This window comes from Rana temporaria, chromosome 1 (genome assembly GCF_905171775.1).
Source record: "Rana temporaria chromosome 1, aRanTem1.1, whole genome shotgun sequence".
Lineage (NCBI taxonomy): Eukaryota > Metazoa > Chordata > Amphibia > Anura > Ranidae > Rana > Rana temporaria.
This window is the reverse complement of record NC_053489.1, coordinates 598,131,063-598,147,776: the sequence shown is the minus strand read 5'-3', so window position 1 is coordinate 598,147,776 and position 16,714 is coordinate 598,131,063.

Here is a 16,714-nt window from a genome sequence, read left to right as displayed (position 1 = left end):
TCCAACGTCCTTAAACCTTTCTGGCTACCTCTGCAGCCGACACCTGATAGTAATTGATGAATTTTCTAAACAAGGCAGAAATGTATCTCCCGTCTGTGACAACACCCCCAGATTTACCTGACTTCCTGTCACACTACTTCTTTGTTAACAATTCTACACTTAGAATTACCCAGTCTACACAGATACTTCCAATTGCCTGGTGTGACCATCCCCCTATTTTACTAACATTAGCCTTAGATACCCCTAACTATAGACCTTGCCACTGCCAGCTGAATAACTTTCTCCTTCAACACCCCCCCCAGAACAGAACTGGAGTCCACCTTAAAATGTTATATTGCTGAAAACAACACCTCCGACATATCTCTTCCTACTCTCTGGGAAGCCCATAGAATTGTCCTTTGGGGTTGGTGCTTGCACTTTTCTCAGCTATGAAAAAGGATGCTCAGGCTACTAAATTGCAAACTGAAAAATAACTTTGGGCCCTTGAGCACCAGTTGCAAATTTCCCAATCCTGATCCTTGCTCAAAGAGATTACCCATTTATGCAAGACTCCTAAAGACCTGGCACTAGGTCAAGTAGAAAGACCCTGGTCAGGCTGAAACAGCTATATTACAACACGGGTAAAAAGGCCCACTCTTTACTAGCTAAAAAAAATGCATGACCTTATCCATATGACAACTGATTTATACAATAACCCCCCAATCCCTCATAACCCTCCTTCTCACAACTTAATGGCTTGTATGCATCTTGAGCAGAGCAGGTTCTCCTAACTCCTGCCTTCCAACCTCTCTTTCCTTAACACACCCATTACTGAGGAAGAAATTGAGATGACGTTTAAAACATTGCCATCCCATAAAGCCCCTGGTCCAGACAGCTTACTATATGAGTATTACAAGTCATTTCTTCCCCTGTTGTTTCTTCACATGTGTAGACTTTTTAATGCTTTTTTTCAAGACACCCCCATTCCACCAGACATGCAGAGATCCTTTCCCACCCTGATCCCCAAACCAGGACCTCTCCTTGTGTGCCAGCTATAGGCCTATAGCCCTTTTTAATTCAGATTTAATTTTTTTAACTAAACTTATTTGGTCTGCCTGAACACTGTTCTCCCTTCCCTGATCCATAAAGACCAGGTAGGCTATGTTCCCCTCTGTCAGGCTGGGGACAATACCAGAAAGGTCATAGACTTGATTGATGTGGCGAACAGGAAAGGCTCAGTGTCCCTAGTACTCAGCATGGAGATGGAAAAGGATTTTGACTGCCTTGGCTGGCCTTTCCTGTTTGCCACAAGGCACCATATTGGATTTAGAGGGCCCTTTTTCTGTGCAATCCAACACCTTTATACCAATCCGTCGTCCCAAGTGAAAACCCCTTTTGTCCTTCTTTTCAGTAACTAACCCTGACCCAGCCCATGATTTCTCTATCGAATTTGCATGTTGAATTAGAACATTACGGAGCCCTTTCGGGATATAAAATGTTTTTAAGGCCCCTTTCACACTTGTGCTACTCCAAATTTGTGCAATTTTGCCAGGATTTTGCAGGTGAGATTGTGACAAGACTGTGGATCTGACTTTGCCCCACGACTCGATGTACAACTTCATTGGCATGGGTTCCCCCTTCATTGGCATACCGGGCCCTTCTGGTATGGATTTTAAGGGGAACCCCAAAAATAAATGGCATGGGATCCCCCCCAAAATCCTTATCCAAGCACCAGCCTGGCCAGTCAGGAAAGGGGGGCTTATCGGAATCTGGGAGCCCCTTTAATAAGGGGGGCCCCTGATCCTGCCCCCCACCCTATGTGAATGATTAGGTGGTACATCGTACCCCTACCCATCCACCGAGGTGGAAAAACAGCTGGCAGAAGATAGCGGAGGAGCCCGGCAGAAGGCAGAAGGCACCGGAGAGTGGGAGAAGAACCGGAGAGCGCGGGGAAGACGCCGAAAAGTGGGAGAAGAGGCCGGAGAAGTCGGAAGAGACCCCCAAAGTCGGAAGAAGACCTGCAGAGCTACCTAATATATTACTTTAAAAACCTGTCTAGTGTGTTTTTTTATTGACACTTTTTTGCCCCAGGTGAATGGGTAGGGGTACAAAATCGTGAAGTCCTTAAGTTATCCAATTGTACAGTTTCTGGGGTGTCCTATGCTCCCTATCCCAGTTCACGGTTCTAAAAAAAAAAAGAAACCCCTAGACTGTTCTTTGGAGCTAGTGGAAGAATGCAGGAAAGGCTATGGGCCGGATTCACAAAGACTTACGCCGACGTATCTACTGATACGCCGTCGTAAGTCCAAATGTGCGCCGTCGTATCTATGCGCTGATTCTGTAAATCAGATACGCCTGAATTGTGGCAAGATACGACTGACGTAAGTGTCCTACGCCGTCGTATCTTGGGTGCATATTTACGCTGGCCGTTGATTTACGTGTCAAATATGTAAATGACCTAGAAACGCCGATTCACGAACGTACTTGCGCCCGTCGCAGTAAGCTACACCGTTTACGTAAGGCGTACGTCCGGCGTAAAGATAAAACACCTCTATAGGTGGCGCAACCCATGCAAGGTATGGACGACGGAACAGCCGTCGTATTTTACGTCGTTTACGTAAGTCGTACGTGAATGAGGCTGGGCGTAAGTTACGTTCACGTCGTACGCATTGAGCCGTCGTAGGTAGTATATGCGACGTGATTCTGAGCATGCGCGCATGCGCCGTTCGTACGGCCATGCATTTACATGGGGTCACGACTCATTTTAACACAACACGCCCACTACCTGCCTACTTTGAATTAGGCAGGCTTACGCCGGCCTATTTACGTTGCGCTGGCGTAAATATGGGAGCAAGTGCTTTGTGAATACTGGCCTCCCCTCTCTATTTTACGTCGGCGTAGCGCAAATGAGCTGCGCTACACCTGCTCAAATGTACGCCGCTCTACCTGAATCTGGCCCTATGTGCCTGCCTGGCTGTGTGTGCTCTGATTGTGAAAATAGGAGTTTCCAGTGCTTCCACACTGCTTTCCTTCACTTTTGCACATTTGAATGCTTGGAGAGCTAATTACATTTATTTTATTGCATTTTTTAATTGATACTCACAATTCTTAGTGACTTATCAGAACAGAAAGCACAAATCTAAAACATTGTTGCATGTTTATTGCACATGGCAAACTAGGGCTACACCCTACAATCTGTGCACTTATGTGAATCAGTATTTCAAGTGTACCATAGTTTTTAGTTATCTTTTTTTTTTAAGACAGCTGCTTTGAAATTTTTAGCTGATATTCTTGTTGTTATTGTATCCCTGAAATTGGCGGGGCTAGTGTTTTGAAGATGGTTCCCAAATGGTTACGAATACCCTCTGCCCTAATCTCAGTTTGGAGTAAGAATTTCATAATACTTGCAGGTGATGAGCAAGGTGGATTAGGATTTAGGTGATTACAATGTGTTAGAAATATGTGTTAGAAATAGTGTGTTGCTTTTATTTTAATATCCTAAAGGCCAAATAAAAGTCTAAAAAAAAAGAAATGTTACAATCACTCAGTGATTATACACTCATTGGCCAATCAGGGGAAAGGAAACAGGCACTTTTAAATTAGGATGTGAACTAGGCAGACAGGACCATTGACCCAATAGTGGTTTCTGTGGTGGTAATCAGGCTTAGTTTACTCTAAATTTTGCAATACAACAGTAGTAAAAAGTTTTAATTTCCCTGCACATCTAGCCAAAAAATGCTGATTGCATTGTTCCTATGTTTTACTACTGTATAGGAAAAAAAATAATCTAAGGCACAATGTGCAATTTTCTAACCACGCAACAAAAAAGACTCTTCAGCAAAGCAGGCACTTCAACATTAAATCTAGCAATAATTATTATTAAGTTAAATGAGCTCCTGGTTTAAAGAGTGTCTTGGTGTAAATTACATATAACTATGTGGTAAGTGAACTACATTAATAAAATATTCGGTCAAAATTTGCATTTGAAAATCATGGCAGTTCGGGAAAATGAAATGAACACATTATGTTAAATAACAAGGGCAATGATTCCAAATGTTCCACTTAACGCAGAGATGTTTGCATGACAAAAACATGTTAATGTTCTTATCATTGCTAAGTTTTACTCAACAGATATTATATACAGCTGTTCATGTCTTACATTCTGACAGAGATTTTTGATTCTCTAATATACATAAAATATTTTAAATTGGATTACACCATAACTTTGTTTAGCTACCGAGTCATTATATTTCAGGTTTTCTCTTGTACCTCTTATCTTCATGTATTAAAGGAAAAAAATAATGGAATATCGTTAGAAAACAAAAGACAGCTGCCAACGTTACAGCTGACACCATCTGATGGGCTAGCACTTTTTTTTTATATATCGGGAACGTGATTGACTGGTAGCACTGATCAAATATTCACTAAAATAAGTAATTATAAGAGTCATCTTCCGATTTGAGTTAGAAACTCAATGAATAGTTTATATTCATTGGAATTTAATGGAGAGCTACTCAAAGATAATAGATGAGCCCACTGAGGATAAAATAGTGAGCTATGATGAATTAAAACAAAATTAATATGTATGAAAAAGTTTCCAGCATATTTTAGTAAGTACTCTTTTTGTTGAATATGTTGAATATAGTCATTGTGCTAAGACAAATCAAGGGTAATTTAAAGAACATTCTGTTACATTAATTTATATTGCTGTTATTATTATATCTTAATATTGTTATTATGCAATGCCTTTTATTTCTTAAATTCTCATCAGGAAGAGTATCACCAGGAAATTAATATCCATGATGGCACTACATCTCACTGGAGTGTAAGAGAACAAATGTGTCAGCCTTACAGGGTGATAAGTCACAATGCCATTTTTTTCCAAGTAGGTAATCCTTCTCCAATGAAAAACTTCCAAGAGGATAGATATTTAACTAGAGGAGCAGTGTTCTCACATGCCGCATACTATCCTCATCTATCTGCCAAGGACACGATGACCAACTTACCAAGCATGGACTGCTGGTAAAGGATAAAAAAATAAGCAACTGTTTGAAAACCCATATGAAATGTTCCGTCAGTAACCATGCTGCCAGAGACATGCTGAGTTCTGAAAACCCATAGTTAGGGATATGTTGAGGACAAGGGACATTTTTTCAGGAACATGCTCACCACAATAAACTGTCTGCCGTAGGCATGCTAAAACAGTGGGGTTGATTTATTAATACTGGAGTGCAAAATCTGGTGCAGCTGTGCATGGTAGCCAATAGGGATGAGCCAAACACCCCCCGGTTCGGTTCGCACAGGCAAAAAAAAATTCGAACACGCAAACACCATTAAAGTCTATGGGATACGAACATGAAAAATCAAAAGTGCTCATTTTAAAGGTTAAGATGCAAGTTATTGTCATAAAAAATGTTTGGGGACCTGGGTCCTGCTCCAGGGGACATGTATCAATGCAAAAAAAAAGTTTTAAAAATGGCTGTTTTTTTGGGAGCAGTGATTTTAATAATGCTTAAAGTGAAACAATAAAAGTGAAATATTGCTTTAAATTTCATACCTGGGGGCTGTGTATAGTATGCCTGTAAAGTAGTGCATGTTTCCCTTGTTTAGAACTGCCCCTGCACAAAATGTAATTTCTAAAGGAAAAAAAGTCATTTAAAACTACTTGCGGCTATTCATGAATTGTCGGGTCCCGGCAACACAGATCAAAGTCATTGAAAAAAACGGCAGGGGTTCCCTCCCAGTCCATTACCAGGTCCTTGGGTCTGGTATGAATATTAAGGGGAACCCCAAACCAAAAAAAAGCGTGGGGGTCCCCCCCAAATTCCATATCAGGCCCTTCAGGTCTGGTATGGATATTAAGGGGAACCGCACGCCATTTTTCTTTTAAATGGCATGGGGTTCCCCCCAAAAATCCATACCAGACCCTTCAAGTCTGGTATGGATTTCAAGGGGAACCCGCACCAAAATAAAAAGAAAAAATGGTGTGGGGTCCTCCACAAAAATCCATACCAGACCCTTATCCGAGTACGCAACCTGGCAGGCTGCAGGAAAAGAGGGGGATGAGAGATCTCCCCCCCTCCTGAACCATACCAGGCCACATTACACTAACATGTCTGGAGTTAACATGCTCTCCCAGTGCCTATGTGGGTTTCCTCTGGCTTCTCTGATTATCTTCCAAACTCCAAAGACATGCTGGAAGGTTAATTGGCTCCTGTCCAAAATTGACCTGGTATGCATATGTATGAATGTGAGTTACAGAATTGAGATTATAAGCACATTGAGGGCAAGGACTGATGTGAATGTACAGTATACTGTATCTCACAAAAGTGAGTACACCCCTCACATTTTTGTAAATATTTTATTACATCTTTTCATCATCCATGACCCTACAAGATAAGGCAAACAAAACAGCACAGGGAATATAACTATAGTAATACATAATTGAAGTAACATAAATATTTGGAAGTGTACAATGCTCTTAAGGATTCTTGCTATATACTCTATGTGTAAATATATATAGAGTATAGAGTGCACCCGGAAAGTATTTGCTGAGCTTCTCATTTTCCACAGATTGGTATGTTACAGCCTTATTCTAAAATGTATTAAATGTATAATTTTCTTCAAAATTCTACAAACAATACCCCCATATAAACAATGTGAAAGAAGTTTGTTTGAAATCTTTGCAAATTTATTAAAAATAAAAAACGAAAAAACAAAATCACATGTACATAAGTATTCACAGCCTTTTCTCAATACTTTGTTAAAGCACCTTTGGCACCAATTACAGCCTCACGTCTTTTTGAGTATAATGCTACAAGCTTGGCACACCTATTTTTTTGGCAGTTTCTCCCATTCTTATTTCTAGGACCTCTCAAGCTCCATCAGGTCGGATGGTGAATGTCGGTGCACAGCCATTTTCAGATCTCTACAGAGATGTTCAATCAGGTTCAAGTCTGGGCTCTGGCTGGGCCACTCAAGGACATTCACAGAGTTGTCCTGTAGCCACTCCTATGTTATCATGGCTGTGTGCTTAGGGTCCTTGCTCTGTTGGAAGATGAACCTTCACCCACTCTGAGGTCCAGAGCGCTCTGGAGCAGGTTTTCATCAAGAATGTCTCTGTACATTGCTGTATTCATCTTTCCCTTGATTCTGACTAGTCTCCCAGTTCTTGCCACTGAAAAACATCCCCGCAGCATGATGCTGTCACCACCATGTTTCACTGCAGGGATGTTATTTGCCAGGGGATGAGTGGTGCCTGGTTTCCTTCAAACATGATGCTTGCCATTCAGGCCAAAGAGTTCAATCTTTGTTTCATCAGACTAGAGAATTTTGTTTCTCATGGTCTGAGAGTCCTTCAGGTGCCTGATAGCAAACTCCAGGTGAGCTGTAATGTGCCTTTTAATGAGTGGATTTGGTCTGGCCACTCTGCCATACAGGCCTGATTGGTGGAGTGCTGCAGAGATGGTTGTTCGTCTGGAAGGTTCTCCTCTCTCCACAGAGAAATTCTGGAGATCTATCAGTGTGACCATAGGGTTCTTGGTCACCTTCCTGACTAGGGCCCTTCTCTTCTGATCACTTAGTTTGGCAAGGCGGCCCACTCCAGGAAGAGTCCTGGTGGTTCCAAACTTCTTCCATTTACAGATGATGGAGGGCACTGTGCTCATTGGGACCTTTAATGCTGCAGACATTTTTCTGTACCCTTCCCCAGATCTGTGCCTCAATACCATCCTGTCTTGGAGGTCTACAGACAATTACTTGAACTTCATGGCTTGGTTTGTGCTCTCAAATGCATTGTTAACTGAGGGACCTTATATAAACAGGTGGGTGCCTTTCCAAATCATGTCCAATCAACTGAATTTTCCACAGGTGGACTCCAATCAAGTTGTAGAAACATCTCAAGGATGATTAGTGGAAACAGGATGCACCTGAGCTAAATTTTGAGTGTCATAGCAAAGGCTGTGAATACTTATGTACATGTGATCATTTATTAAGTACCTGTAATATGAACCGGTAAAAAAATGATCCACCTCTGTCACTGTGGTACTGCTGGGATACTGATCTCTCAAAACCAAGATGGACACGGAGATGTGCGTCTAAACCCTGCATTTGATTTCCCAGTGCTTTTCAGCATGTTCACTTTGTAATGTAAATCTTCACTTAGCTTTGTGAGTGAGGTGAGGCTGGGCTGACTTCAATCAACCAATTCTGTGCGTGTAAAAAAAAATCAAGTTTTTGTTTTTAATTTTCATTGCACATGATTGGATATTCTTTGCAAACTAAATTTTCACATAGCTTCAGCCTATTCAGTAAACTAAGTGAAAATTCACTTTGCAGAGTGAACATTCTCTGTTACTGTTAGGAATCATGAAACAGACGGAGACAGAAAATGCAGCAAAATTAACACCTTTTAATAAAATGGTTTAACTGATAAACATAGTCAAAACATAGCCAGGGTTCAGTAGCCAAATCAGGTCATTAGAACAAGCCAGGAAATCAGGGAGCCAGAGATCAGCGTAGTCAGAGGCAGCAGGCAGGATCAGGAACCAGAAGGGACAACAGCAAGGCAAGTCTTCAACAGGAACACAGCAGAGAGTCTCTAGATATACTGTAAAACATCCACAGAAGACAATATAATAAATGCAGGATGAAAGAAGATCTTTTTAAGCTTGAAAAATAAGACAAAAGTGTATTTTTTTTACAGTCACTAGTCTGGCCACTAGTGGTTTCTGGTGATCACTCTTGGTTGCTTGCCCCTTTGAAGACAATTGGCTGTCTCTCCCTACTGCTGAGTGAATAGGAAAAAGGTACAGCGCAATAAAATAAATAAAAATAAATAAATAAATGTGAATTGAAAACCTGCACAGGAAGCGCAGGTTTAAGTGAGGGGTAATAAGATAATTGAATGAACAATGAAAACCAATCAATTAAATGTGATCAATGATAAAGAAATAATATATGAAAATTAGACCAATAAATTTTGACATGTCATTGGAAATTCTTAGAAGAGTGCCAAAGTGAATTCCACAAACCAATGTGCAATAAAAGAAATTTAAAAAAACAAGAATCAAAAAAGAACTATAGTGTTAAAAAGTCTTTTGTGATGCTAAAAGAAAAAATTCCACAAGTGATAATCCAATGAAGCGCTGTTTCTATAATATTCTAGACGTGACACCAGACATATCCTGAACAGACTCTCCACCAGAAAACGGACACCCAGGTGTTGAGGTAATGTAGTCTGCTTACCACACTATATGACCGCTACAGCGATCGGGATAAGCTCAGGTAAAAAGGTCTCCCACTGAGACTAGATGGTAGGGAATCCTGAATGGGTCCTGTACTGTTGCCTCAAGAATCCAGCTCAAAGGGAAAAGATACAAGAAACATCCCCCATAGCGTAATAAAGTTTCAACTGGCAATATTTATTATAGCTGTAAAACTGTATACACTCACATTTTAGGTTAAAATGACATGCGCATAGGAACCAGAGCGACTGGCTGTAACATCAAATCTCGGCGTCTCCTCCACACGTTCTCCGGCTGTCTCTGCTCGTGTAGTTGGACGTGATGATGTCAGAACGCTAGCCACGCCGCGTGGCTAGCGTTCTGACATCATCACGTCCAACTACACGAGCAGAGACAGCGGGAGAACGTGTGGAGGAGACGCCGAGATTTGATGTTACAGCCAGTCGCTCTGGTTCCTATGCGCATGTCATTTTAACCTAAAATGTGAGTGTATACAGTTTTACAGCTATAATAAATATTGCCAGTTGAAACTTTATTACGCTATGGGGGATGTTTCTTGTATCTTTTCCCTTTGAGCTGGATTCTTGAGGCAACAGTACAGGACCCATTCAGGATTCCCTACCATCTAGTCTCAGTGGGAGACCTTTTTACCTGAGCTTATCCCGATCGCTGTAGCGGTCATATAGTGTGGTAAGCAGACTACATTACCTCAACACCTGGGTGTCCGTTTTCTGGTGGAGAGTCTGTTCAGGATATGTCTGGTGTCACGTCTAGAATATTATAGAAACAGCGCTTCATTGGATTATCACTTGTGGAATTTTTTCTTTTAGCATCACAAAAGACTTTTTAACACTATAGTTCTTTTTTGATTCTTGTTTTTTTAAATTTCTTTTATTGCACATTGGTTTGTGGAATTCACTTTGGCACTCTTCTAAGAATTTCCAATGACATGTCAAAATTTATTGGTCTAATTTTCATATATTATTTCTTTATCATTGATCACATTTAATTGATTGGTTTTCATTGTTCATTCAATTATCTTATTACCCCTCACTTAAACCTGCGCTTCCTGTGCAGGTTTTCAATTCACATTTATTTATTTATTTTTATTTATTTTATTGCGCTGTACCTTTTTCCTATTCACTCATCTTTAAAATGTTGTATCTACAATTTTTTGGTACTTGGCAGCACTGTTTTTTATTATTTTATTTTTTGGTTTATTCTGCGCAGTGTTTTTTTCTCTACTAGAAAAAGTTTTTCCATCTCCCTACTGCTGACCTACCTTTTTTCTTTCTGCAAATTTACCCTTTATCTTGGGATAATCTTTCACCTTACAGTATAGGTGGCATGTTTACTTGTGATATACAAACAAGAAGGAAATGCGCCAAACTAAGTGCAGTAAGTGAGGATTTAATTAAAAGTAATGTTGTAACAGTGTAATGCCTCTGTCATTATCTGTAATGATTCTCGCTTTCCCCTTCATGTTTTTACTGATTTCAACTCAGTTTCTTGCAATCAGGCTCCGTTTGGCCAATGCGCCGCATCACTTCCGGTGCGCGGTCGCATGCGTTCCACTCTGGAACGCGGAAGTGCGCCTCAGCGTTCCCTGGCTTCCTCACACGCTTGCTTGCTATTTAAACCCTCAGAGATGGCGGCTAGGTGTTCCACAATTCTCGTAGGACGCCTGCCGCCTCCTGAGTGTCTGAACCCTTCATCACCAGCCGGATTACTAGATCCGGAACACGGAACCCGATACCTACCTTTTGGAGACCCTGAAGAGAATACTCAAGCCCTGAGCAGTACAGCTGAACAAGCATAAGCTACCTTCACTACCTCCTCCTCTAAGACAATCTCCAGATACAGTTTACAGTGACTTGGCTTGTCACTAGGAACTATCATCTACAACTAAGGGGACAAGCAACTAACCGGAAGTATAATGGTTTACCAGTAATAATATAGAGCAAGCCTGTGACACCTACGGACTGACCATATATTAATGCCAAGTACAAACTGTCATAAGTAACTTCACTTGCATCTGCTGTTTGATCTCAGGAAGATAGTTATCCTATGCTATACCATTGTAATCCATACATACCTGTTACCTTAACACAAATGCCTATGAAGGAATAGGTATTAACAGTATCATATTTTGGTGTTTAAATAAGAGGTTGTGATGATCTGATCCCTGAACGTTCTAGCTATTATAGAGAGTGAATAAGGGTATCATACCTGAGAAGCCTCTGCAGCTGCGATCCATACTATTTACATAACCCTAGACTGCAGGGTCTTTACAAACAGTAAACTGGTTATTCACATCGATGGATCTGATGAACCAGCGGATGCTGAGAAACGCGTCATCCTATTGGCTGGTCTGAGTCCCCACGTCACTTCCGGTCGTACGACGGTACGTTGCGTTCCACGCTGGAACGCACGCCGCTTTCAAGCAGCTTCCACGGTTCCTGGATCTCCTGTGGTTCCCCAAAGGCTCCCAAGTGTTTGGATTCCCATCTCCTACGGTCCCATGGTACGAGACAAGCCAGTTGAACCCCTGCAGCTGCAGATGACACGCTGTGACACCGGACCAGCCATTTGCCCTACCCTGCCTGTATTATCTCTTCTTTTGTGAGTAACCAATTTACTGTTACAACATTACTTTTAATTAAATCCTCACTTACTGCACTTAGTTTGGCGCATTTCCTTCTTGTTTGTATATATCTTTCAGAGTTCACTTCTGCTTCAGGATTTTGCTGCCACTAGTGTTATTGGACTTTTATTGGACTTTTATCAGACTTTTATTTGACTATTATTAGATGACCATTCATTCATTTTAATATTCCCTTTCCGTGTGTTTTTTCCTGTTACTGACATGGACCTTATGATATGTTAAATTTCATTGATTGCTGATTGTGCTCTTTAAATCAAGCGCCATCTATCCATATTTATTACCTGTTTACTTGTGGCACATCGTTTTTTATGTTTTAATTTTTTATTTTGTTGTACTTTGTTTTACTTGAACTTAAATGTATTTTATGGCAAACATTGTATAATATATATGCCAAAATATACATTTTTGCATATATATTATACCATTCAAGTAGCAGCTTTAGGAGCATATATACACTGTGTATATATATATTTGTATTAATATTTTTTCCTGTGCTCAGTGGTGGTTTGAGAAGGTAAATGGGCGTGTACTATCTATACCGGGCGTCACTAAATGGCGGACCGCGGTCCGGTTCCGGCCCCAGTGGCCATTCTATCCGGACCGCAGCCTCGCCTGTGTGTCTCTGTGGCCGGCTCGCCCGCCTGCCGATGCCGCTATTTACACAGCATGGCAGGCGCAGCAGGTCTGTGCCGTCTCTGCACTCCCCCCTCCCCACACTGCCTGTCTACCTTATTCACACAAACTTGAATCACGACCGCGCTGGACAATGGGCGGGACTTTTTAAGTTAAAAAGTGGGTGATTGGTTGCTAGGCAGCGGGTCGGTCCCAGCAACAAATCACTCGCTTTTAATGGGAAAGGTCCCGCCCATTGTCCAGAGCGGCCACGCTCCATGTCCTGTGTGAATAAGGTAGGTTTTCTGTGGGGAGGGGGAGTGTTGTGCTGTGCAGGACAAAACAGGGGTTTGCTATTGAAAGGATTGTGATGGGGGGGAGTCAGTCTGCGATGGGGGGGGAGGGTCTGTTATTGTAGGGAGGGGGTTGTTCAGTCTGTGATGGGGGGGTCCGTCTGATTGGTGGGTCAGTCTGTGATAGGGGGTCTGATTTGGGGGGGTCAGTCTGTGATAGGGAGATCTCTGATTGTGGGGGGTTCAGTCTAAGATGGGGTGTTCTGTGATTGGGGGGGGGGTTCAGTTTCTAATTGGGGGGGGTTTAAGTCTGATTTGGGGGGTCAGTCTGTGATAGGAGGTCTGTGATTTGGGGGGTCAGTCTGATTGGTGGGTCAGTCTGTGATGGGGGGGATCTGTGATTGTGGGGGGGGGGGGTTCAGTCTGTGATGGGGTGGTCTGTAATTGGGGAGGTCTGTGATTGTGGGGGGGGGGTTCAGTCTGTGATTGTGGGGGGGATCAGTCTATGATAGTGGGGTCTGTGATTGGGGGGGTTCAGTCTGTGATTGGGTGGTCTGTGAATTTGGGGGGTCAGTCTGTGATTGGTGGGTCAGTCTGTTATAGGGGGTCTGATTTGGGGGGTCAGTCTGTGATGGGGGGATCTGTGTTTGTGGGGGGTTCAGTCTGTGATGGGGTGTTCTGTGATCGGGGGGGTTCAGTTTGTAATTGGGGGGATCAGTCTGATGTGGGGTCTGATTTGGGGGGGGTTTGTGATTGTGGGGGGGTTCAGTCTGTGATGGGGTGGTCTGTGATTGTGGGGGGTCCATCTGTGATTGGGGGATCAGTCTGTAATAGGGGGTCTGTGATTTGGGGATCTGATTTGGGGGGGTCAGCCTGTGATAGGGGGATCTGTGATTGCGGGGGTTCACTCTGTGATTGGGGGGTCCATCTGTGATTGTGGGAAATCAGTCTGTGCTGGGGGTGTCCATCTGTGATTGGGGGGGATCGGTATGTGATGGGGGTCTGTGATTTGGGGGGTCAGTCTGGGATGGGGGATCTGTGATTTGGGGGGGGTCAGTCTGTAATGGGGGGTTTGTGATGAGGCAGGGGGATGTGATGTAAGGGGGGGGGGCTGAGGACACTGATGTAAAAGGGGTTCTATGATTTCTGCACTGGCAAAACACAGGTCTCTGTTTTCTATGTGTCGTGTTCACATTGAAACAGCGCCCCTGCGTGCTGAGCAGTGTGGTGCAAAATGCATTCTGTTTCTATGCACCGCAACTGATCTGTGCTGCCTAAAAATGAAAGAAATGTATTTTGAGATTTTTATGTCGATTTCGATGGTGTGTGGGTCTTAAAGGTGTGTGCATGTGTGTGGTGGGGGGGGGGGGCGCTGTGAAGTGGAGGATATCATGTGGCGTCATAGCACCAATATGACATTCGGACCTCCGCTGGAAGAATTTTTTTCCGACCGGACCCCCGTGAATTTTAATTCACTACCCCTGATCTATACTATCTTTAACCAAAGTTTCACAAACATTGTATAATCATCATTGGAGGTGGTGGTAGGAGGTATTTGTGTAGTTTTAAGCTTGCTTTGGGATTAAGTCTTCATAGAAAACATTGCCCTTTATAGACTACACTTTTAAATGTTATCTCTGTTGCCAGTCGAGTGCACCTATTTACAGATTATGTATATATATATATACCCCTTTCCAACAATAAACAAAGCATTACATAACAATCATTAATTTTCATACATGGAAATAACCCTCCATAATTCATTGTTGAACCAGTCTAAAAATTCACGTAAGGCATTCAGTCACACTAGCTATGACCCTTGAGAAACATATGATAGAAAGTTGCTTGTTAGCAGAAATAATGTTCACATAGATATAGTTGTTAAACCTGTAAAACTATTTTAAAGACACCAGACATGGGACTAACAATACATTTATGGTATCCATGGACACAACTTTCTAAAGATAGTGCCAGGGTGATTTCTCTACAATAAGCTCTTGCAAATGCATCTTGAGTAAGAATATATTTCAGTTTCCAAACATGAGCATTACCTTTTACAAAGTTTTTACAAAGTTAACAAACTTCAGTTTAGGAACAAGTTAACTTTTAAATAATGTCACGTCATATGTTTTGTTAATAAATATACTATCTGATAGAAAGATCTGGGCATTGTTAAACAATTGTAAACCAAAACTCTTTTTTCTGCACTGTGTATGCTGTTCTTACTAGAATGCTTTTGTGATATCTCTACAAAATCGTATCTGAAGTAATTTCCCACATAGTGGCCCCATGACTATACTTCTTTCCTGAAGTATTGAAGTGTATATGGAATTGTTAAGGGGCATAGACTAGTATGTAGATCCAAAGAGATACATTTTAAAGATAAACATTTTATTTTAACATTGGTACGTGTAATACAGTCCTTATGGATACAGCTAAAATTGATGTGGTTCCCAACATGTTTCACCCTAAACCTGGGGTTCCTCAGGGTATGCTGTCCACTTGAAAACAAAAGCCTTCTAATAAAAAGAGATATATACACTAGTATCAATATAAAGCATTTTAACAAAGCAAAAAACAACAAAATCAATAAAGCATACAGATAATTAGATAAATAAACATACAGTACATGTGCATATTCAGCTCTGAGATGTCTCTACTCACCCCAGGATCTGAAATAGATATAGCAAACAGCAATTAATGGAGATTTGGGGATTCAATAAATGCCACAGTAAGCCAAGGACTGCAGGTGACTAGAGGAGGCATTTAACCACTTCAGCCCTGGAAGGATTTATCAGGCCATTTTTTTGTGATACGGCACTGTGTCGCTATAACTGACCATTTCACGGTCGCACAACATTGGCCCAGATTCAAGTAGAATCGCGCAATATTTGCGTGGGCAAAGAGCAAATTTTTTTCTCTGCGCCCACGCAAATATTGCGCTTTGCCCGCGATTCACGGAGCAGTTGCTCCGTAAATTGCGCGGGCAATATGCTAAGCAGCCGGGCGCAAGGCTGCCTAATGTAAATGATCCCGCCGGGGGCGGGAATCATTTAAATTAGGCGCGCTCCCGCGCCGAGCGAACAGCGCATGCTCCGTCGGGAAACTTTCCCGACGTGCATTGCGGCAAATGACGTTGCAAGGACGTCATTTGCTTGTAAGTGAACGTGAATGGCGTCCAGCGCCATTCACGGTTCACTTACGTAAACGACGTGAAATTTGAACGTCGCGAGCGGGAGGCGCAGCTATACTTTAGCATTGGCTGCGCCTGCTATTAGCAGGAGCAACCTTATGCTAAAGGCGCCGTACGGAAACTCCGTACCTTGCGTACGCAGGGCCCGCGCAACTTTTGTGAATCGGTGGTAGTATGCAATTTGCATACTACACGCCGATCACAAAGGCCGCGCCCCCTAGCGGCCAACGCAAGAATGCAGCCTGGGATGTGAAGGCATAAGGAGGCTTATGTTTGTAACATCCTAGGCTGCATTCGGTGTAACGAGGTTCCTGAATCAGGAGCACTGTGGTTGCGCGGGCGCAAGTGCTTCTTGAATCTGGGCCATTGTATCCAAACAAAATTTATGTTTTTTTCCCACAAATAGGGTTTCTTTTGGGGGTCTTTGATCATGTCTGCATTTTTTCTTTTTTTCGCTATAAACAAAAGAAGACCATGGTGGTGGTTAATGAATAAAATGGGGTGATTGGAAAGGGAAGGTAAGGGAAAGGAAAAAGTGGGAGGTGGGGGAGAAGGGAAAGATTGGGATGGGGGGTACGGGGAACAATGAGGCGTAGAAGGAAGCAAATACAGTATATCCAGAAAGTTTTCCAAAAAAGGTTTACAGCTAAAAGTTACATTTAGGCCAGGAAAAGTAGTGGCTTTAAGAGAATAAATCCAACGGGATTCCAATTTTAAAAGTCTTTGA